This window comes from Pongo pygmaeus, chromosome 10 (genome assembly GCF_028885625.2).
Source record: "Pongo pygmaeus isolate AG05252 chromosome 10, NHGRI_mPonPyg2-v2.0_pri, whole genome shotgun sequence".
NCBI lineage: Eukaryota > Metazoa > Chordata > Mammalia > Primates > Hominidae > Pongo > Pongo pygmaeus.
The window spans coordinates 68,114,892-68,136,304 of record NC_072383.2 but is presented as its reverse complement, the minus strand read 5'-3'; the positions used below and the strand labels follow the sequence as shown (position 1 = coordinate 68,136,304).

The 21,413-nt window shown below is 37.8% G+C and overlaps 1 protein-coding gene across 2 annotated transcripts in view; it reads right to left on the bottom strand.

Moving 5' to 3' along the window:
- Nucleotides 1–16,311, bottom strand: part of CNOT2 (CCR4-NOT transcription complex subunit 2) — a 109,893-nt gene extending 93,582 nt beyond the window's left edge. The window contains exon 1 of one of the 2 annotated variants that reach the window (XM_054445028.2): nucleotides 16,173–16,311. The gene's annotated coding sequence lies outside the window, so the exon portion shown is untranslated. Of the gene's footprint in view, nucleotides 1–15,471; nucleotides 15,919–16,172 lie in introns of those variants that run through there. The other variant, XM_063646500.1, reaches the window with a different exon arrangement.
- Nucleotides 16,312–21,413: the final 5,102 nt, after the last annotated feature.

Genomic DNA, 21,413 nt, shown 5'->3' with positions numbered 1-21,413 from the left:
AACAGAAGTGAACAACTGATACGTGCAACATAAATAAGTCATAAAATTATGTTGAGCAAAAGAAGATACAAAACATTGCAGTACCTACAAACCCGTTTGTTCGAATCTCTAGAAAAAATCTCAAATATACTGACAGAAAGCAGATCTGTGGTTGCCAGGGCCATGACTGGGGTCTCCCTGGAATCAGTGAACTTCAAGGTTGATGGGAATGTTCTGTATCTGAATGATGGTGATGGTTAAACACGTGTATAAATTTGTGAAAACTCATTTAAAAAAGGACACTTAAATGGGTACCTTGTATTATACACAAACTTCCTTGACAAAGTTGATTTAAAAATAAGAATGGTATTAGTTCCTATGGATATTAAAAAATAATAAGCCCTGCATGAAAACTCACCCTAGATCAACGCTAAAAGCTAAGCCCGGTCTGAATTTCACTGTAAAAGTGAAAGCCTCTATAAATATGCTTGAACAAGAACAGTACAAACAAAAATTCAGGAGGTTTTGAAGTCAAAGACCTGACTCTGGATCTTACTGGCTAGCTTATGTGACCTTGAAGAAGTTAATTACCAGTTATATGGTAGAACCTACCTTATTTACTCAACTGTAAAATGGGAAAAATTCAGCTAACCTTGTGTAACAACTGTGAAGAGTATATACAAGGTATATTTTACTGTAAGTAAAAATGTCCTTATGGTAGCTTAGCAAAGTCTTTCCTCATTTGCCTCTGACCTTTTCTGTACCCATCTACCATTCTCATCCTTTCCCACTACACTCTAGCCACACAGACTTCTTTGTAATTTTTTAATCATAAGACATCAAGAATACGTCTCTCTCAGGTTTTTTGTTCTTTGTTGTTGTCCCTTCCTGAAAGCCCTTTCTCCTGAACAAGCACAGGACTGCTCCCTCACCACAGGCTCACGCCTTGAGCGGAAATCAGTGGGAAAGGACTTCCCTGACCAGCCTATTTAAATCTGCACCTCATACACACTCCATACTTTCCCTTAGTTTTTTTTCCTCCTTATCCTTACCACCATCTGTCAGACTATATGTATCTATATAGATTTTATTTTGTACACTGCTATATTCTTTTGGAATAGCACTTGGGGCACACAGTAGGAGTTAAATAAATATTTGCTAAATTAATGAATAAATGAGTAATATAAAGAAAGGATCCAATACAATACCTAAATGTTACTTGTCTTTGCCTACTTCCCACAAGCAAAATACTATTTTCAAATACATCCACAGATATCAAAGTGATTTTGAAGCCCTCCAGAAAACATAAGCTTAATAGTGAAAATACAATCTGATTTTAACATAACATCTTAACCTACATTTTCAGTGTTAATACAGTAAATTAAATTAGGCAAAAATTCTTTTAAACTTTTTCACTGTAAGTTTATCCAGTTTAAACCTCTTGGAGATCAGTTTTGATATGGTACTTGTGTATATTAACCCTGTCTCATAATTGTGTGATACTATTTACTTTTTCTTCCCAGGAAGTATGGAATAATGCTTGGGAGGGGACCACGGACAGGACTATAACATATTACTCTTATTTTGTCTTTATTCTTATTAGTAAGAATGAAAAACATACAACAGAAAACGTGAAAATAGAAGTGAATATAAAATATTCCCTCTTCAGAAGAAAAAGCCAAAAAATACAAGTTTTTAAAATTATCAGTTTATAACTTTGAAATTTAGAACTTTTTTTTAACACAACCATACTCAGTATCAGTGACAGTAAATTAAAAAGGACACAATTCACACAGAGCTGCAGAGAATGTAAACTGGCACAGCTTTGCTGTAAGAAAAAAAGCAACTGAATATTAAAAGCTTTGGAAGATAACCTTTCATACATCCAACATATTTACATTTGTTAGGACTGTATGAGTTTTCAAATATACATTAATGAACTAGACTGAACTTGTCCCTACTCATGATCTAGTGGTGGAATGAAAGACAAAATTTTTTTAGCGTAATAGCTAATTATAATAGATGCTAGGGGAGAAGAGTCTACTTAAGAACAGGGTAGCTGGGGCCGGGCGCAGTGGCTCACACCTGTAATCCCAGCACTTTGGGGAGGCCGAGGCAGGTGGATCACGAGGTCAGGAGATCGAGACCATCCTGGCTAACACGGTGAAACCCCGTCTCTACTTAAAAAAAATACAAAAAATTAGCCAGGTACAGTGGCAGGCGCCTGTAGTCCCAGCAACTTGGGAGGCTGAGGCAGGAAAATGGCGTGAACCTGGAAGGCGGAGCTTGCAGTGAGCCGAGATCGCGCCACTGCCCTCCAGGCTGGGCAAAAGAGCGAGACTCCGTCTAAAAAAAAAAAAAAAAAGGGTAGTTGGGGAAAGACTCACTGAGAGTATCCTCTATACTATCGGATGTACTAAATGCTATACATATGTTGTCATTTACTCCTTCTAACCTCTGAGTTAAGTATCATTATTATACCTGTTCTTACGGGGAGAATACTAAGGCTTGAAAAGTAATCTGACTAAGGACACAGCAACTGGCTAAGCACTGGACGTGCTTACCTCCAAAATTCATATACTTTGAAATGATTATATTTACAGAAATTTCTTCTAAAGAAATAAATGTACAAACAATTCAGGTACAAGAATGTTCATCACAGTGCTATTTATAAAAGTAAAAAATCAAAATAAAATGTTCAATCATACACAATCATTAAATCAGTTATGCTCTGGCCATTAAGAATCCTGTTGTGGATAAATATATGACACTGGAAAATGCTTATGGTGTCAGTTTTGTTTTTTCGATACAGGTTACAAATTAGCATGTCTACTCCAATTTCTTCATTACAAAAATGCAAACTTTGATGGATGTCTCTGAGTGGCTTTTTCTCCCCTCTTTATTACAACTCTCCTGCATTTTCACGTCCCCCATATTACCTTAATAATCAGAGAGAAAAACGAGAGACTGTAGAGCTTACAAACACATGCATACAAAGGAAATGACAATGTTTGCCTCAGCTAACAACGTTCTCTAGGTTATAGGCTTGGAAGTGATTTTTATTTTCTTCTCTCACTAATCTTTCTACTTTTTCTATAATAAGCATATGCTATTACTACTTTTTATTTTTTTTAACCACAGGTCTCCTTCAGCAGAACCTCACATTTAATTCACTCCATATAAAAATTTAAAAACCAGTAAATAACAGTATTACTTCCTTGGTATGCTGTAATAATACATATCAATATACAAGAATCCAAAATTACAAAATAGGTAAGTTATAGAGAAACTTTCTATTACAAAAGAATCTTCCCTTTAAAAAAATTTACCTCAGAATTCCAAATTGAAGTTCCCAAAGTATATAAAAACTTCTCAAATAATTAATTTGAATCAGATGTTCAAAATCAAAGGAATTAAATACTCTTTTTCTGGGCCAATTGATAAATCTGAAACTATTTTGAAATAGTGTTAAGTGACAAAAAAGCAAAAATATATCTTTGCCTTGTCTTGATATTTTAGCATGTACATTTTTGGTCCAAGGCTGGAATATACAATTAAAAATAAAAGCCTTCTTAATCATACAGCTTAGGATATAAATTATTCTGAGGAATGAATTCCCTAATTACTTTGAGTTAATTCCAGTGAAATAAGCAAAGAGCCTTGGATATTGAAAACTTTTCTAAAGTGTGGTAATAATCTTCTAAGAATAGCAAACATAACAGAGTTAACTGAGTATCTGATGCCTGAGTATTTTGCTGTGCCTGACAATCATTATTAAAACTATCAAAATTATAAAGCGGCATATCTTGACCAGAATCTGTAGATCTTCTAGAAGTTCATGTTTTATATTACAAATATAAGTTTTATAAATAAGTTTTAGATATGAGTTATTTGCTCAATTTTAAATTATTTGCCTTAGTTAATATGAAAGAATTGAAGAGCAAACTAACTGAGGATTTAGGGTAGCTGTATTCCAATTTCTAGAGTTTCAGTATATGTTTTTAGAAGAAAAAGTATTTTGCTTGTAAGTGGCTTTATTACAGTACACGATTAAATAATCAGCACATATAACAAATACTTAATGTCAGCAACTAGATTTTACAAGGATGATAGTAAAAGCAATGCCTTTTCCTACAATGCACGACAGTCATTTTCCAAATTCATTACTCTGTGATTCACTTTCCTTGCTTTGCTACTGCAGCTATTTAGTACTATTCTGCTTGCCTTATATGGTATTTACTTTTAATGCTTCAAAAGGCTCAGTACCCAAGAGATCTTACAGATTTAGGGGACAAAGAACAGTGTAAGTTACTCATACACATATGCACAAGAATACACAAGAGTTTCAAACTACTGCACTGACATTCTCAATGCTCTAACTATAAATTAAAAATGAATTTCAAAAAAACAGACACGATGTTCACAAAAAATATGCTTGGCTAACAATGATAAAGGACACAAATACAGTTACAAAAATGGGAATACCCCAAAGATTATCATGATATTTTACCCTAATGAAGCAGGAGTTAAGATGAAGTAAATTTCCTGCTATAGATACATAGAGAAAGCATCAGGACCTCAGCATGCAAAAATACTCAATTAACTGACCTGCTCCAATGAACACAGCAGAATCACTTCTTACCACTCCCACAATCTCTCCAAACTCCCCTCTCCCAAAGCCCAATAAGCCAGTTTTCTTTTTTCTTTTTTTGAGATGCAGTCTTGCTCTGTCACCCAGGCTGGTGCACACTGGCATGATGTCAACTCACTGCAACCTCCGCCTCCCAGGTTCAAGCGATTCTCCTGCCACAGCCTCCCAAGTATCTGGGATTAGAGACACATGCCACCATGCCTGGCTAATTTTTTGTATTTTCAGTAGAGACAGGGTTTTCCATATTGGCCAGGCTGATCTTGAACTCCTAAGTGATCCACCTGCCTCGGCCTCCCAAAGTGCTGGGATTACAGGCATGAGCTACTGCACCTGGCCTAATAAACCAGATATCTATTTAAATAAAAATGCATAAAGGACAAAGCACCCAAATGCAGCAGCATCACAAGGTAAAAATGAATGAATCATTCAATCAATCACACAACTTAAGAAACTACAGTAGTTCTCCCCTTATCCGCGGTTTCTTCTTCTTCTTCAGTTTCAGTTATTCATGGTGAACCGCAGTCCAAAAATATTACATGGAAAATTCCAGAAATAAATAATTCATACGTTTTAAATTGGGCACCATTCTGAGAAGTGTGATGAAATTTTGTGACGTCCCGCTCCATCCCACCTGGGACATGATATCCTTGCTACATATGCTACCCACCCCTTAGTCACATTAGTAACTATCTTGATTATCAGACTGACAGATCACAAGAAGTATAAGTACAGTACAAGAGGTGTTTTGAGAGAGAGATCACATTCATTTAACTTTTTAATATTATATAATTGTTCTTTTTTTTTTTTGAGACAGTCTTGCTCTGTCCCCCAGGCTGGAGTGCAGTGGCATGATCTCGGCTCACTGCAAACTCCACCTCCCGGGTTCAAGCAATTCTCCTGCCTCCGCCTCCCGAGTAGCTAGGACTACAGGCGTGTGCCACCACTCCCGGCTAATTTTTGTATTTTCTAGTAGAGGCGGGGTTTCACCATGCTAGCCAGAATGGTCTCAATCTCCTGACCTTGTGATCCGCCCGCCCTGGTCTCCCAAAGTGTTGGGACTACAGGCGTGAGCCACCGCGCCTGGTCTATTTTATTATTAGCTATTGTTGCTCATCTCTTATTGTACCTAATGTGCAAGTTAAACTTTATCATAGGTATGTATGTATGGGGGGGAACAGTACATATAAGGTTCAGTGCTATCCGTAGTTTCAGGCATCCACTGGGGTCTCAGAACATATTTCCCCCTGAATTAAGGGGAGACTACTATACTAGTTTCACTACACTAACTAATAATCAGGAATAATTATCATGATACTTTGACATGCTCTACAGTTAAACACTTTTGCTTTCATTATCTGAGTTGTCATCAGCAACACTGGGAGGTATAAATTATCAAACAGCTGAGGCTCTTCAATACTAATTGATTTGTCCAGGCACACAGCTAGTAAGTTTATAGAGCCCAGACTGGAACCCATCATCTGAATCCAAGTGTGAAGTCTTTCCAAAATAATATATTATCTCTTCATTAAAGATGAGCATGTACTCAATGGTACATTTCTCAACTTTCAAAAAAATAAATGATAGGTGCTAAGTGTTTCTTCTGAACTTCCAGGATTTTTGCAATTTTTGCTCTAAATAAAGGAAATGGCATGGGAACCAACACCAGTAAACACCTACTTGTCAGGAGTTTTACAGGATCATATTTAAACCCACTAAATACACTTAAGCAAAGAAGATAGTTTATTAATTTTAAGGAAGAAAACAGGCACAGAAGAAAAAACTACTACAGGTAACTAACTCTGCATTATTCAGGTTGAAAAAGGTAGATACCAGTCTGTCTGAATCCTAACCCATTAGATTTATCCCACTTAACAAAGGAATTATTAAATGCCTATTATGTGCCCTGTGCTTTGCCAAGTACTGCAGACAGACCAGTGTGACGATTTATTTATGTTACTCAAAATATTACACATCTTACTTCACAGAAGGTCATCTAAACAAAATTCCTGGTAGGAAAAACATGTTTAGACGCTAAGAACAAGACTGCATTCTTGTTTACATTTACAAATCTGATACAAAAAAGAGTATAGTGCACTCTATGAAATAAATTGTGGCCAATTCTCGTATGCCTCAGAAGCTCCTCTTTAACCTAACAAGTCTCACTCCAAAACGAACACGAACAAAAAACCCACAAAAACCTTTAATCCTTCCATCAGTTCTACTGGGTAAGTATTGTTATTTATCTACATTTTTCTTTGTTTTTATTTATTTATTTTTATCTACATTTTTCAAATGAGAAAACTGAAGTATAGGGAGAATAAGTCACCTAGCCAATCGAAAACAGTACAATGGTGATTCCATTTCAGGCTGGTTAGTTCCAGGCATTATGAACATCATATAAAATTTCAGAATATAACTCTGTAATAGCAGATAGATCAGCTCCATTTTACTCAGTCAAAAGTGAACTAAATAGACAATCAGGCTACTTGGGCAGCTCTAAATGCCATAGTTGAACCATTAACTTTTGCTATGATAAAATAGTATATAACGCATACAATAAAAGCAATAATTTAGGCCAGTAATCCCAGCACTTTGGGAAGATGACGCAGGCAGATGGCTTGAGCGCAGGAGCTCAAGACCACCCTGGGCAACATGGAGGAAACCTGTCTCTACAAAACATACAAAAATTTGCCGGGCATGGTGGCATGTGCCTGTAGTCCCAGCTACTCAGGAGGCTTAGGTGGGAGGATTGATTAAGCCCAGGAGGTCAAGGCTGCAGTGCACCGTGATCATGATACTGCATTCCAGCCTGGGTGACAAAGCGAGACCTGTCTCAAAAAGAGAAATAAATAAATAAAAATAAAAGTAATAATTTGCTGAAACTACATTCTCAGAGAAGCAATTCTTTTTCTTTAAAAACATTAATTTAGGATTTGTTTCTGCATGTCAATTAACAAATAATGCTAGCAACCTAATATAACCAAGTGTTATATATTTTGAGAAACACACAAACACATATCATAGCATTGTAAAATAAGCACTTCTAGTAACATAACATAAATATCAGCGCCTATGTAGGGATTTTATCACTGATTTAGATTTTCTTGGTATTATTCCAATTTATCCAAGAATGTTAAATCTCATGCCTAACACATTACATCAGATGATAATACTCAAACTTTGCCTGCCCCAAAACGTATGTAAAAATTCCACCTCGGTAATGGAAAAGCCTTGAACAGTAGGCATTCATTTATATATATAACAAGTTTTCTAAAAGAGACTACAGAGTTTCAAAGTCATACAGTTCTTAACAAATAAAAATCCTGCTTATATGAATACAAAGTACTCAATTTGTTTAATGGAGAGAAAATAATCTTTCAAAAATGTCATAAACATACACCATTAAGCTTATAATTTTAATTGTAAATGGACTGTGGAATCTAAACTTTCCCCTGAAACACGAATCTGCTTATCAATCTGACTGGCTTTTTTTCCCCCCCCAATGGTTAATGGTTCCCTCATCACATAAAAGATAAGACCTCATACTCTGGCTACTTCATTCCTTCAACTAACTTCTCCTATGAGGTCCCAGAATTCCATCAAGGGCTATGGAGGATTACCTCGCCATTCTCCAAATCCAGAATATTTTCCTAGGATTTGTGCATTTACAATGCTGATTCCCTACCCTCCCCCACCTAGTTAACTACAAATCACCCTTCAGAACGCAGTTCACTTATCACCTCCTTGAAGCCAACTCATTAACTCCCTGAAACAAGGTTACTCTACTCTAGGATGTTTCTACAGTATGACAAAATTTAACTTGAGGAATTACCCGGTGCAACTATAATAGTGCACAGCACAAAGTAACATTTATTGGACTGTACAAGAAAATCTAATTAAACATGAAAATGATTACTAATTTCTAACAAAAGTATAGGTTTTATTATTCTACATACACACATGAATTAAGGAAAGTTTTCAGTTTGCTTTCCTATGTCATTTTCCAGTACTCCAGACAGACCACCCCCCAACCCCTGCAATTCATCTGATGTAGAAAACAATTTCAAGGCACCTTAATAAAAAATAATCCCTCCTCCCTATTGCTCTTTGTAAAACCTATTACAGATTACTGGGTCCACCACAATATTTTCTGAAGTGAAAGACACAGATCATTATGCTTTAATCACCTCTTCTCCCCTTTAGAGCTTACCCCCATTTATGCAGAAAGCACTAAGTAATTGTTTATGGAATTTCTTATCTTCAAACATACAAAACTTGACCCTATCTCAGGGCCTTCTATTCCTTCTGCCTGGAAAACCATTCAACCACATTTCTGCATGGCTTACTCCTTTCTCTGTTTCTGCTTAACTGATTACCTCCACAGAAATCTTCTCTCTTCACCTTACTTAATCTTTTTTCCATTTCTAATCAATTGCTGTACCTTTATCCCCCTTTATTTTTTCCTAAGTTACCACTACCTGGAATTATGTTTGTTTATTTGTTTACTGTCTGTCTCCTCCTCCAGAATGTTACATTAATGAAGGTGGAGACTTGTCTGGATCACCATCATATATCCAATAACAATGTCAAGCAGAGACTAAACACTCTAATTACTGAAGGATATACTTGAAAACATCTAGAGTGCTAACATATAACCAGCAGAGCCTAAACTTTAAATTTAATTTAATAAACAATTTCTATCCAAATACTACTTAAAAACAGCTAAATTATACGAATTTTGCATGTGCAGGGAATAGAAAAAGAACTTTTAAAATACACAGAATTTTACTGTTGGAAGTGACTTTGGCGATCGAGCACAGGGATTTTCAAACTATGCTCTGAAACACCTTAGTGTGTCACTTATTTGTGCTTCACCAATTCATTTAAGCATTGGATTACAATTTCTTTTACACACATACATCCATTTTAGGATGAGTCATATACACACACAAGTGCACTGTATACCAAACTGAAACACTTTAAAGACTATCTCAGATGTCAGGTTAACCGGTTTTGCTGTAGCAAATAGTTTGGCCTGACATAAATATACCTAGAATTTCTCATAAGCAAGCATAGATTAGAAAGATTATGGCTCCAATTTTTTTTCTAATTTCAGGCCAGACATGTTCACTCTCATAAAAACTACACCCCTAAAGCATTACTTTGTGCAGTAATCTGTTCAGCATATGATTACCTCAGAATAATGGTGCAATAATATGTAAAATGTACCATCAATGATATATTACCTATTCTCATTATAACACAGTATTTGCTTTTAAGTTTTAAATGTTTCTCAATGAATGTTTATAATTTTTAAAAATATGAGCAGCTGTTGGATATTGCCAGAAAAGTCAAGCTTGAAACAAAAATTTCCTACTGTTGCTTGTCTTTCAAACTTCTGTATCAATTTGATTAAATATCCAGGATCTGCAAGATGATCAGATGCAAACAAAAACAAATCTTCCATTAACATCTATTTGATTTAATAAATCACGATTTTCTCTATAAAGTAGCGCTAAAACAAATGAGAAAGAAATTAGACTCTGAGCCCCGTCTGAAGATGAAAACGGCCTTCCTAATTCCCAACTTCTAATTTTGTTATTGACCAAAATAGCTTGTTTATAAACATAAATGTTAAGTTTTAAACTTATTTAAATAATATATATAAAATTAAGATAATGTATATAAAAGTCCTCTCTGCAAGCTGTAAAACATTTTAAAAATATTAAGTAGCAAAGCCGAAAGCAGTCAGGTGCTTGGAATGGCATAGTAAACTTAATATTTTATTTTACTGACCTATGAAAGATTCTTACTAGCAGAAAACTAAATACAAAATTTGTATGCAGGATAGGCATTATAATTTACAATGTAGAAAGTAATACAAAAGCACATTCTTGCCAGATATGACACAAAATCAAATGTTCCTCTCTCAAACACATTGTATTACATAATCAGTCATTACATTTTCTCCAGATGCTAATACAAACTGGAGCTGTTTCAACATCTGAATACACAAACGGAAAAATAGCATATCAATATGTTTGAAAAACAAGCAAGTCTACTCACTGTTACCTAAATTGCCAGGACACATAATTTTCCCTCACTCATTTTATCATTAGTTTTTACTAAGTTTTAGTAAAAACTTACTAAATGTGCATTTTCATCTACTCACATATAAGGAAAGACATTTCCATTCAGAAAAGGCAGAGAAAGGACTGGTGTCCTGAGTACTGGATCATACTCCCTTTTTAAAAATATGTACTCTGTATCTTTGGCAGCTCTTAGTCACTAAAAGGTCTCTGGAACATATACAGGCAATTAAGACATAATATTCCTAAAATCATTATCAATATTAGCATATCTACTAAAATGCAATTCTGAGAGTCATCTATCCTGTTTTGATTTCTACATCTCTAAAATGGGCAGAAAATTGGCTCACAATCTCTTAAACAAACCTATAAAGGCCAGATGTTTCTCAAAACACAGTTTCAGATTTGAGAAAGGTAAAATGTTGTATGTATCATATATGATGTAACATCTGCCAACAGCAACACCTGCAGTCAAACACGTGAACATTTCCATACGAAAATGTGGGAAAATCAGATTAAGAAAGATAATAATAATCAAATTCACAGGTATAATTCCAGTTGATATTTTCTCACCTTGCTTATTCAAAACAAAACAAAAGAAATGATCAACTTTCAGGGCTTTTTAAATTTTGGACCTCCAATAAGACACATCTCACCTTATTTCCATAACGGCAATTTCATTCAAACTAGAGAAATCCTGCTTTCTACTAACCAATGGGCCAGGCATTAGGAGGAAAAAGGTCAGAAAAACAGCATCTAACTTCAGAAGCCCCAAATCTAATAGGAGCTCATGGGTAAGTACTGGTAAACATGATACCTTGTAAAGACAAATACAAAACATCTCCTTCAAATAATAGCCATAACCATACAAAATACAGCAAGAAATACAGATCTAAACATCCTGCCAGAAGCAATACAGGGTATTAATTACTCTATTACAAACATCCTTCCCTAATTCCATACTAACTTTACACACACTTCTCTAAGAAGCTAGTTATCTATTTTTCCATATGTAATTAAGAAGCAAAACTGTAAGAAAGGATTCAAGGAAGTGAAGGAATACAGGATGCCATTCTCCCCACCACTTTTCCAATCTGTTGCTTCAGATCTGTGGATTGTGAAACAGCACTGTCAAATGACAATCTAGCAATAGTTCAGTTTAATAGATACGTATTGACAACCTATTAAGTATTATGCACTATAGAGGCATTCGAAACATAAACAAGTCAAAGCCATACCTCTCAGGTGCTCCCAGTCCAGACGGACAGTAAATTACAATACAGTGTGACATTCTATAATAGAAGTTTGAAGAATAAAAAGCAATACAGCAGAAGGATTTGGGGAGTCAGGAAAGTTTTACGAAGAAAGTGATACCAAAGAGGACTATGGAAGAAGTTCATCAAACAACAGAGAAGTGAAACATACATAAAATATGCACTACCACCTGCCCCCCACACACATACATGCAATAACATACACATGAATAAAAAGAATAGGACGGGCGTGGTGGCTCACGCCTGTAATCCCAGCACTTTGGGAGGCTGAGGCAGGCGGATCGTCCTGAGGTCAGGAGTTTGAGACATGCCTGACCAACATGGTGAAACCCTGTCTCTACTAAAAATACAAAATTAGCTGGGCGCATGCCTGTAATCCCAGCTACTCAGGAGACTGAGGCAGGAGAACCGCTTGAACCCGGGTGGCGGAGGTGGTAGTGAGCCAAGATCGCACCATTGCACTCCAGCCTGGGCGACGAGCAAAACTCCGTCTCAAAGAAAAAAAAAAAGAATAAGGAAAGGAAAATGTTCAGGGTTAAGAGGCAAATAGTCCAAAATATCTAACTATATACCTAAGTGGACTTAGATCCTGAGTCTAAGCATATACAAAACACTGAAGTGCCCAGAAAAGGAAAAATTTCCCATTTTTTTCTAAATAATTCACTTTTTTGTATTTCCACATTATATGTCATGAGCTCCTGACAAAAAGTAAACATTGTAAACTGTTTTATTACTTTGTAATGCAGCACACCCCCAAGGGATATACCAACAGATACCAACAGATTTACATCTGTATTTCAGAGAACAAGCTGTCAGAAAACACAGTATGAATTCTATTTCCAGGACACTCCTAATAGTACAGACAAAGAAAATAAATGAACAAACCACATCAGCATGATTAGTCATAAGAGTTGAATTCTAAAATAGAAATCAAAGGATGTCAAACAGAAAAACTAAAGAAATAAAAACCTAACTTTCATTCTACTTCAAGTCAAACTTTCTACAATGACATCAACTTTAGCACAGCTCTTTTCAAAATATCTGGTATAAGTCACAGTGAAATTCAATCCCTTTAAGTATCACTGGTAGAAACTGCTCTTAGGAAGAACAGTCACCTGTATCACCAAGCAGAATAAGTTCTACCATAGCACTAGATCCCTTGATTAACACTGTATGTAATTCCACTCAAACATTACAGTACACCTCATATTAACTCTGCCCCTATACTGCCCTACCTGGTACCTTGGATCTTCTGCCTCTTTGTGTTACAAAATCCACTACAGATCCAGGTAACAAATAACATCATAAATGTTTGGTGGTATATTTTCCTGAAATCTCAGGAAAATAACTTGTCCTCAAATGCCTATTCAAGCAAGCACATGGCATTGTTAGTTTGCTTTCAAATATGTGATCCCAACAGAATGAACTTTCTACAGTTACAAATTTTAACAACAAAAAAAAGCTATTATTTAACACTGCTTTTAAAGAGCAAGAAAATAAATTGTAAGCTAAGTTCTTTTCACTAGTCTATTAATGCTTACTCATTATTTCATATATACACGTGAAGCATACATTTTATTTATATTATCAGAAAATCTTATGCAGTAAGTCTGTCACTAGAAAAGATAAAACTATAACTTATATAGGTTGTAAAAAATTCTGTAATAGTCTTTCAAAATACAGGTACTTTTAATACCAGTATCTACTAAAGGAATACAAATGAGAACTGGGTTAGAATCACTTCTAATGAAATCTATTCATACACCTGAAAATTTTATTTACTTTTGAATAATTTTCAGGGTATAACAACTGTAAAGCATCTCTGAAAAATCAAAAAGTGCAACATCCAAAGTTATAAAGCAAAAACAAAGGTAATTAGTTCTTGTAGGGAGGTATATGGGAAGTTGTATCATTCTGAATTTTTTTGTTTTTGTTTTTTGCCCAGCATCAGAAGATAAGCCACAATCTGAGTTTTATCTTCAAGATCAGGTACTTGGGGATATAAATAACTCATACACAAGCATTTTGCCCTCATTTTTCCACCATATAAATTAAAGTATTATAGAAACTGAAAAATTGTATAGGCTGTATTTGTTGCTTAGTTAAACAGGCAGTTCTCATTCCCTGAGATCAGATTAGGTTACAGATATCTCTACATTGTATACTTAGAAAAAGATTCCTGCCAACAAATATTTACATTAACTTATTCGTATTGATGAAGCACTAATCAAGATGCAAAAAAAACTTCAGCAGAGTTTCTCACTTCCTGTCTAAAATACAAAGTATTCACAAAAATTATTACAATTCAAGCTCTCAGAAAATGAGAGAAAGGTACCTTTTTTACAGTAAGCATCTTACAAAGTCAAGAAATGAGTAGAGTGCAACATGTTTTGTCTTTAAATGTATTTTGTATTTCTTTTTCTATAGATTTAACATTATAAAAGAACTACAAACTAAACAAATTCAACATACAGAGCTTACTAAGTATCTTGGTCCATTATAAAACATTTCAATGAACTGGGATCTGAATATAGACACTTAACCATTTCAGCCAACTATGATTCTTAACCCTTTCCATCTGCAATAGTTATCTTTCAAAATTGTAAGAGATTTATTCATTGACGTTTGGAAAGAACTGTTGTCAATTACGCCAAACATTCCCAAACTCAACATAAACCTTGTATGTAAATGGATACTTTAAAATTTCTATCTCATCCCTCACCCCATACTTCATTCTTTCCATTTATATTGCTTCAAAAGGGAAATCAAGAGTCACACTTATGATTCCGAGCTCTAAAAATTCCTAATATCAAGCATGACACTAAATACGTTCAACTTTGAACCTTAAATTCAAATTGGCCTCCCTCGTGAACTGACTTTAACTGAGTACTTTTTACCATTTCGCCAAGAACTAACGGTTCAAAGCAGTGTACTTAATTATGAGGAATTGCCCAAACGATTTTCAAAGGAGTGGGATTCTCTGACCAAGAGTTTTATGAAAATGAAACAAAATATGTTGCACTCAGTCTTCCGGATGTTGAAAAGTGAAGATGTCTCCAAGGATTCGAAGGAAGTTGATGTTTAGATTCCCTCTGAGAGGGTGGTACCCTTACGTAAGATTTTTGTGGTAGTAATACCATACCTACAGGCCTGGAATAAATATAAGGTCTAAAACCTTGGAAATACTTTGTATAAAAGAAAACTACAATTCTCTTTTGCTAAGGACCACAGTTACCAAGAGTTATCAGCTTTCACCCGGACAGACAACAGTGCTTCAATGAAGAACTACAAAGGCCTCTTTTAACCCTACTCTTTTCTTCTGTTAAACTTTTAAGTGAGACCTACGACAGCAAAAGGTGGAGAGGCCCCTGCGGAAGTAGAAACCCAGGGCTTGCAACTTCACAGACAGAAGCGTCTGTGGTTCCTCCGCCGCCCCAGGACCATCCGGACTCAGTCTACGACACTACGGAAGCTTCACCTTCCTGGTGCGGTGGTAGAGGCGACATCGCAGTTGCATTCCTTCTCCATCCACCATGCACAGCCTTCGGTATCCCAGGGCCTGCAGGCTCCTGACACCCGTTAGCCAGTTCAGTGTCTCCCATCTGACACTTGCAAACACACTAACAGAAATACACATAACTGGCAGATGATATACGTGTACTGAGAGAATGTAAGATGCCACAGACAGCACCAGCTGCCGGGAAGGCAGCAAACCCGTCTAAAGCGGGCTCGAGCTCCTCGGCCACGGCCGCTGCCGCCTTCTCTTCTACCCCAGGAAGCAGCGCGGCGGCAGCGGCTCCTCCGCGCTGGCGGGAGCCTAGGGGAGTGGAGTCTGGGGAAGCCCCGCCACTCGCGGATGGGACCGGGCCTAGGATCTGGAGCTGCTGCTGCAGCGGCCCGAGTACAGCGACGCTTTACGTCCGGTCCACCACCACCCCTATACACACCCCCTCCCTCCCTCCACCGCCGCCACCCCCCTTCCCCGCCCGCTCCGCTCTCCCTCTCTCGATTGGAGCCGAGACAAAAGCAACGGGAAGCGGTGGGCCGGGACGCTACCGGCGGACCCTGGGCGCGACCGGACCGGCCCCGGGGCATTCCCCCGCCTTGAGGGGGCCCCGAATCCGCCGCCCCCGCCGCGCGCCCCGCTGCCAGACTTCCGAAAATTTGCCAAAAACTCACCGCATGAATTTTCTTGTCCCGCGGATCCAAGATGGCGACGTATCCACCGCGGAGGCTGCTGGGAGCAAGACCTTTACCCTCTGACCGCCGCCGTGACCCCCGTCGCTCCGGCTTCCCTCCAGGCGGCAGCGGAAGGTGGGAGCGACGACTGCAAAGCGGCAGCGATGGGATGGGTAGGCCGCTTCCAGCGCGCTTGTAACAAGGTGGAGAGAGGCGCTTCACTCCCCTAGCGCCCTTACCGCCGCTCCGTCTTGTCTACCGCGGCTCCGTCTTGTCTCACACCGACTCACAGGGAGGCTTGCTGCTCCTCCGCGGCCGTTACAGAGAGCGGGGCTTCTGCGGCCGCTACGGTTTCCCTGGGGCCAGGTTACTTCGCAGAGGGCTCTGGCCCTGAGTCCGAGGGGGACCGCGGGGTCCAGGGGCGATGAATGGTGAGATGGCTTCAGTCCGCCCTCTCCGGGGACGCTGAGCGTGTTCGTGTTTGTGTTTGTGTTGGACACCCCGCCCCCGCACGTCCGCTTCCTCACTCCCGCCACCTGGAGCGAATCTGACCGTGTCCCTGTTTCCTCCCTCAGCTCCCGCAACCTTCGGAGCTTGTGCGCGTACTTCAGGGACCGGCACCACGTCACCGTCGCCTCCTGAGTAGTGAGTTCCCCTCTGATGAGACCACTGGTGTATTTACTCACCATCCCCACCTTTTTTTTTTTTTTTTTTTCCCCAACCCGATAGAAGGAAGTACATAATGGAGAGCAAGTTTTTAAAGCACGGTCGTGTCGTGTGAACTTGCTCTAGCCAAATTAGGTTTATAGCACTTTTTCTGGCTCTCATTCCCCCCAGTCCCCACATAAACAAGAGTGACCAGCTGGGTCATCCACAAGACCGTTTGAAATTATTGTGGCTTGGGTGGAAACTTAAAGGAGTGAAGTATCTACTTTCCAGAAAAATCGTTGTCGTTCAAAGTGAAATTAAACTTGTTTTCTTTGCAATAATTCGCCTTTATTTCCTCGTATATCTGTAAACTCTTCACTTTTTTGTAATTACTAGACAATTCGGACTTAAGAGCCTCTGCATGTGTGTTTTGGAATTGTGTGGCTTCATAATGTGAAAATTGTTCTTTTCTATTTGAGTAATTAAAGTACAGTTAATTTGAAGTAAATAAAATTTCTATTTCCGTTGGTTGTTTCTTTTAAAAAGTCACCTTTTACTTACAAAAGAATCACTGTAATCCAGTTTAAATTTATCATTGAAGGTCAAAAGCAAGAAATAGCAAGAAACACAAGCGTACTATAAAATAAAAGGTAACTGTCATGTTTTTGAAGGTAAGATGTTTTGACGTATCAGCAGACATTGTGTGAATTTATTTCAACTCCTACTGGTACTGATGTAGGTAGAAAATGTTTTGCTTGGTTATTCATTTCATCAAACACTCCACTGTGTTTTTTTCACTTCAGGAAAATTCGAGGAGGAACAACACATTAGTGTCTTTCCTTTCTTTCACACATTAGTGTCTTTCCTTTCTTTCTCCCCGTCTTCTGCAAATAGTCCCTTCCTCTTCCTGCTTTCTCCTCCTCCTCATGTTAATATCTTCAACCATAAGATGGTGTGTTAAAAGATTGAATATACCTCTATGGAATGACTTCCAGAGGGTGTAAGTCTGATATGAGAGTTTTATTACCTTGAGTATTTTACTGGAAGAGATAGAACAACAAACATTTTCATAATAAATGTGTGGGTTAGGAGTATTAGGAGAAAATACACTGATACTATTACTTTCAATATTTGATACTACTTTGACTGTCACTGAACACTTTGTTTAGGATGAATTCACTTTAAGCCGTGTTGAAGAACAAGCCTTTAATTGTCCTATTATTTGTGCCAAATCTATTATAAATTTGTTAAAAAATTTTTAATACCTACCTTAGAGGGTACTCTAGGTATTTAATGAGCTAGCATTTGTTAAAGGCTTGTATAGTAAGAATTCTTATAGTAAGAGTTCTTACCAATAGATGGTATATTTTTTAAATTGTCCTGTTGCATCAAAAAGTTCATCTTTATTGGTAATGTTGATCAAGTTTGCCCATTTGGTAGTTTGGTTTCTTTTAACTATCTTACTAAGGTTTTCTTACTTTTACCTGAAAAGTAGTCCACACTAATAGGCACATGTTTTGTGTATTTCCAAAATATGTATTATGTTAAATTCTCTGTACACTTTATTTAAAAATTACAGACTTTGAGGAAAAAAAATACCCTATTAAGGGAAGAATGAGTTTGTGTATAACTTGTAGAAGAAGGAGGCCACCATTTTTAGAAAAGTATGGATGTTATTGAAAATTTTGCCATGCCAAGAGATAAAAAGGACAGGCTTCTCTAATGTGTCTAAAACAACATTTGAATCCCCTTTGTTCATTCCCTAAATCTGCTGCTCCTTTAGAATTCCTGATTTTCATAAATAGTACCACCATTCACTTATTTGCTCAGGCATAAAACTTGGAATTTTCTGTGATTCTTCACACTCATACAACTCATCAGACAGTACCATCAATTCTTCCTGACAAATACATTCTGAATTTAGCTGCTTATCACCTCCACTGCTACAACCCTTGGGAGCCACCATCATCTGTTGCTGGACCACAGCAATATCCACACTAGCTCCTTTCACTTTCTATCTGTACCCTCATGAATATTTTCCCATTTAAACCATTCTCTATATACCAACCAAAGCAATCATTTAAAAAATGTTATTAGGTTATGTCACTCCCTTGTTTAAAATCCTCCAATAGCTTCCTTATGCACACAGAATGAAATCGGAATTCCTTACCATACCCTTCAAGACTGCATAATCTGGCTCCTGCCCACTTCTCCATCTTCCCAGGAAGCAGCATGGGAAGTTGTTCTCACCCTTCTTACTGCCTCCTTTCTGTCGTGGGCTGTGCTTTTTCTAGTCTGTAGCAGAGCCTGTTAGTTGTCCCCAAAAATTCCTCCATTTTTTTCATAGTAATAGACATGGATACATGGCTACCCAGAACAAAGACTATATTTTGCAGCCTTCCTTGTAGCCGTGTAATAGTGCTGGCTGATGGGATATAAGCAGTATATCATGTGGCACACTTGTAAAACCATCCTTAAAAGATAGTGCACACCTTCAATGCGGCTTTTCCTTTATTCTGTCCCGTGGAATATGGATGTGATGGCTTGGAACTCTAGCTGCCAATTTGTGTCTCATGCAAGTTCTCTCATTCTAGGGATGGCAAAACTGAACTGGTGGAAACCAGGGTCCGTGAGGACTTTGTGGATCAGAGCACCATGCCAGCCCTGCACTCGTAAATGTCTATATTATTAAAGCCACTATTTTGGAGTCTCTTGTTCTCAACTGAATTTAATCTTACCTGATACTCTGTCTCAGGGCCTTTGCACTTGCTTTTTATTTTTTATTTATTTATTTTTCTGCCTGGGATGTGGTTTTTCTGTCTTGGATATGGCTGACTCATTCTCTTCCTTCAGGTTAACCCAAATATCTCTGACAGGCCTTCCCTGGCCACCCTATCTAAAATAGCTCCTGTTCCCGTTTATTCTCTGTCAATCACGTGCCCCTCTATTTTCTTAATAGCATTTATAATTTATCATTATCTTCTTTATTCACTGTTTATTTTCTACCTCCCTTCACCCTACAAAAATATAAACTACACCTGTTTTGTTCACTACTTTATCCTTCACACATGGTAGGCATTAGATAAATGCCGTTAGTGAGTGAATGAATCAACAAAATTCTTATCCAAGATTAGCTAGACTTTTTTAATAATAAATGAGTAAATGTCAACACATATCCTTAACACAAAATTTGTAAAATCCAATCTAGGAAACAGGAAAAACGGTACTAAACTAATAGGATATTCCTGACCTCCAACTTAATAAAGATGATGTCTACCTTTTTCTGGAAAATCTGTAAGGCTAGTACAAGGAAAAAAAAAAAAAAGTAGACTGCACTGCAATATCTCCAAGGCTAAAATTCACACTAAAAGGGGTCTGATTTATAATTTACTAGACCTCAGTTTCTTCATCTTAAATATGTGTAAGAATCTTAAGCTTTGAATGGTAATACTATAACAGTTAAAAGTTTAGTAGTAAGCCCAACTTATGAGTGACAAAACATGTTAAACATTAGTCTTCAGGCATTATTTTAACAAGTGGTTATTTCTTGATAATACTGGCAAGGATTCAGAGAAACAGGGCTGCTTATATTGCTGAGAGTGTACGTTGGCAGCACTTTTCTAGAGTGCAGTTTGGCAATATGTATCAAAAGCCTTGAGCCATGTGCATTTGACCCAGCAATTCTTTTAGAAATGTGTCATAAGCAGGCTGGGTGCAGTGGCTCATGCCTGTAATCCCAGCACTTTGGGAGGCCAAGGCGGGTGGATCACCTGAGGCCAGGAGTTTGAGACCAGCCTGGCCAACATGGTGAAACCCTGTCTCTACTAAATACAAACAAATTAGCTAGGTGTGGTGGTGCACGCCTGTAGTCCCAGCTACTTGGAGGCTGAGGCAGGAGAATCGCTTGAACCTGGAAGGCGGAGGTTGCAGTGAGCTGAGATCATGCCATTGCACTTCAGCTTGGATGACAGGGCAAGACTGTCTAAAACAAAACAAAAGGCCAGGCACGGTGGCTCACAGAGCCACCTGTAATGCCAGCACTTTGGGAGTCTGAGGTGGGGTTGGATCACCTGAGGGCAGGAGTTCAAGACCAGCCTGGCCAACATAGCGAGACCCCATCTCTACTAAAAATACAAAAATTAGCTGGGCATGCTGGCGGGTGCCTGTAGTTTCAGCTATTGGGAAGGCTGAGACGGGAGAATCACTTGAGCCCAGGAGGCAGAAGTTGTAGTGAGCCGAGATTGTGCCACTGCACTCCAGCCTAGGTGACAGAGCAAGACTCCGTCCCAAAAAAAAAAAAAAAAAAAAAGGAATGGATTATAAGCAAATAAGGGTGTGTTTAACAAGTTAATTGCAAGAGTATTCTTTACTGCATCATTTATTAGGAGATTGGTTAAGCAACATCCATACAGTGAACAGTATTCAGCCATTTGAAACGATGTGGAAGAAATTTTATTGACATGATACATTGTTAAGAGCAAAGAAAAAGTTTTAAAATACAAATGTTTAATTTGTGAGTCTCACAAAGATCATCTAACGAAATATGCACGAGGTATTAAATCAGCCTTGCAAATGTAACTTATTTTTCCATTA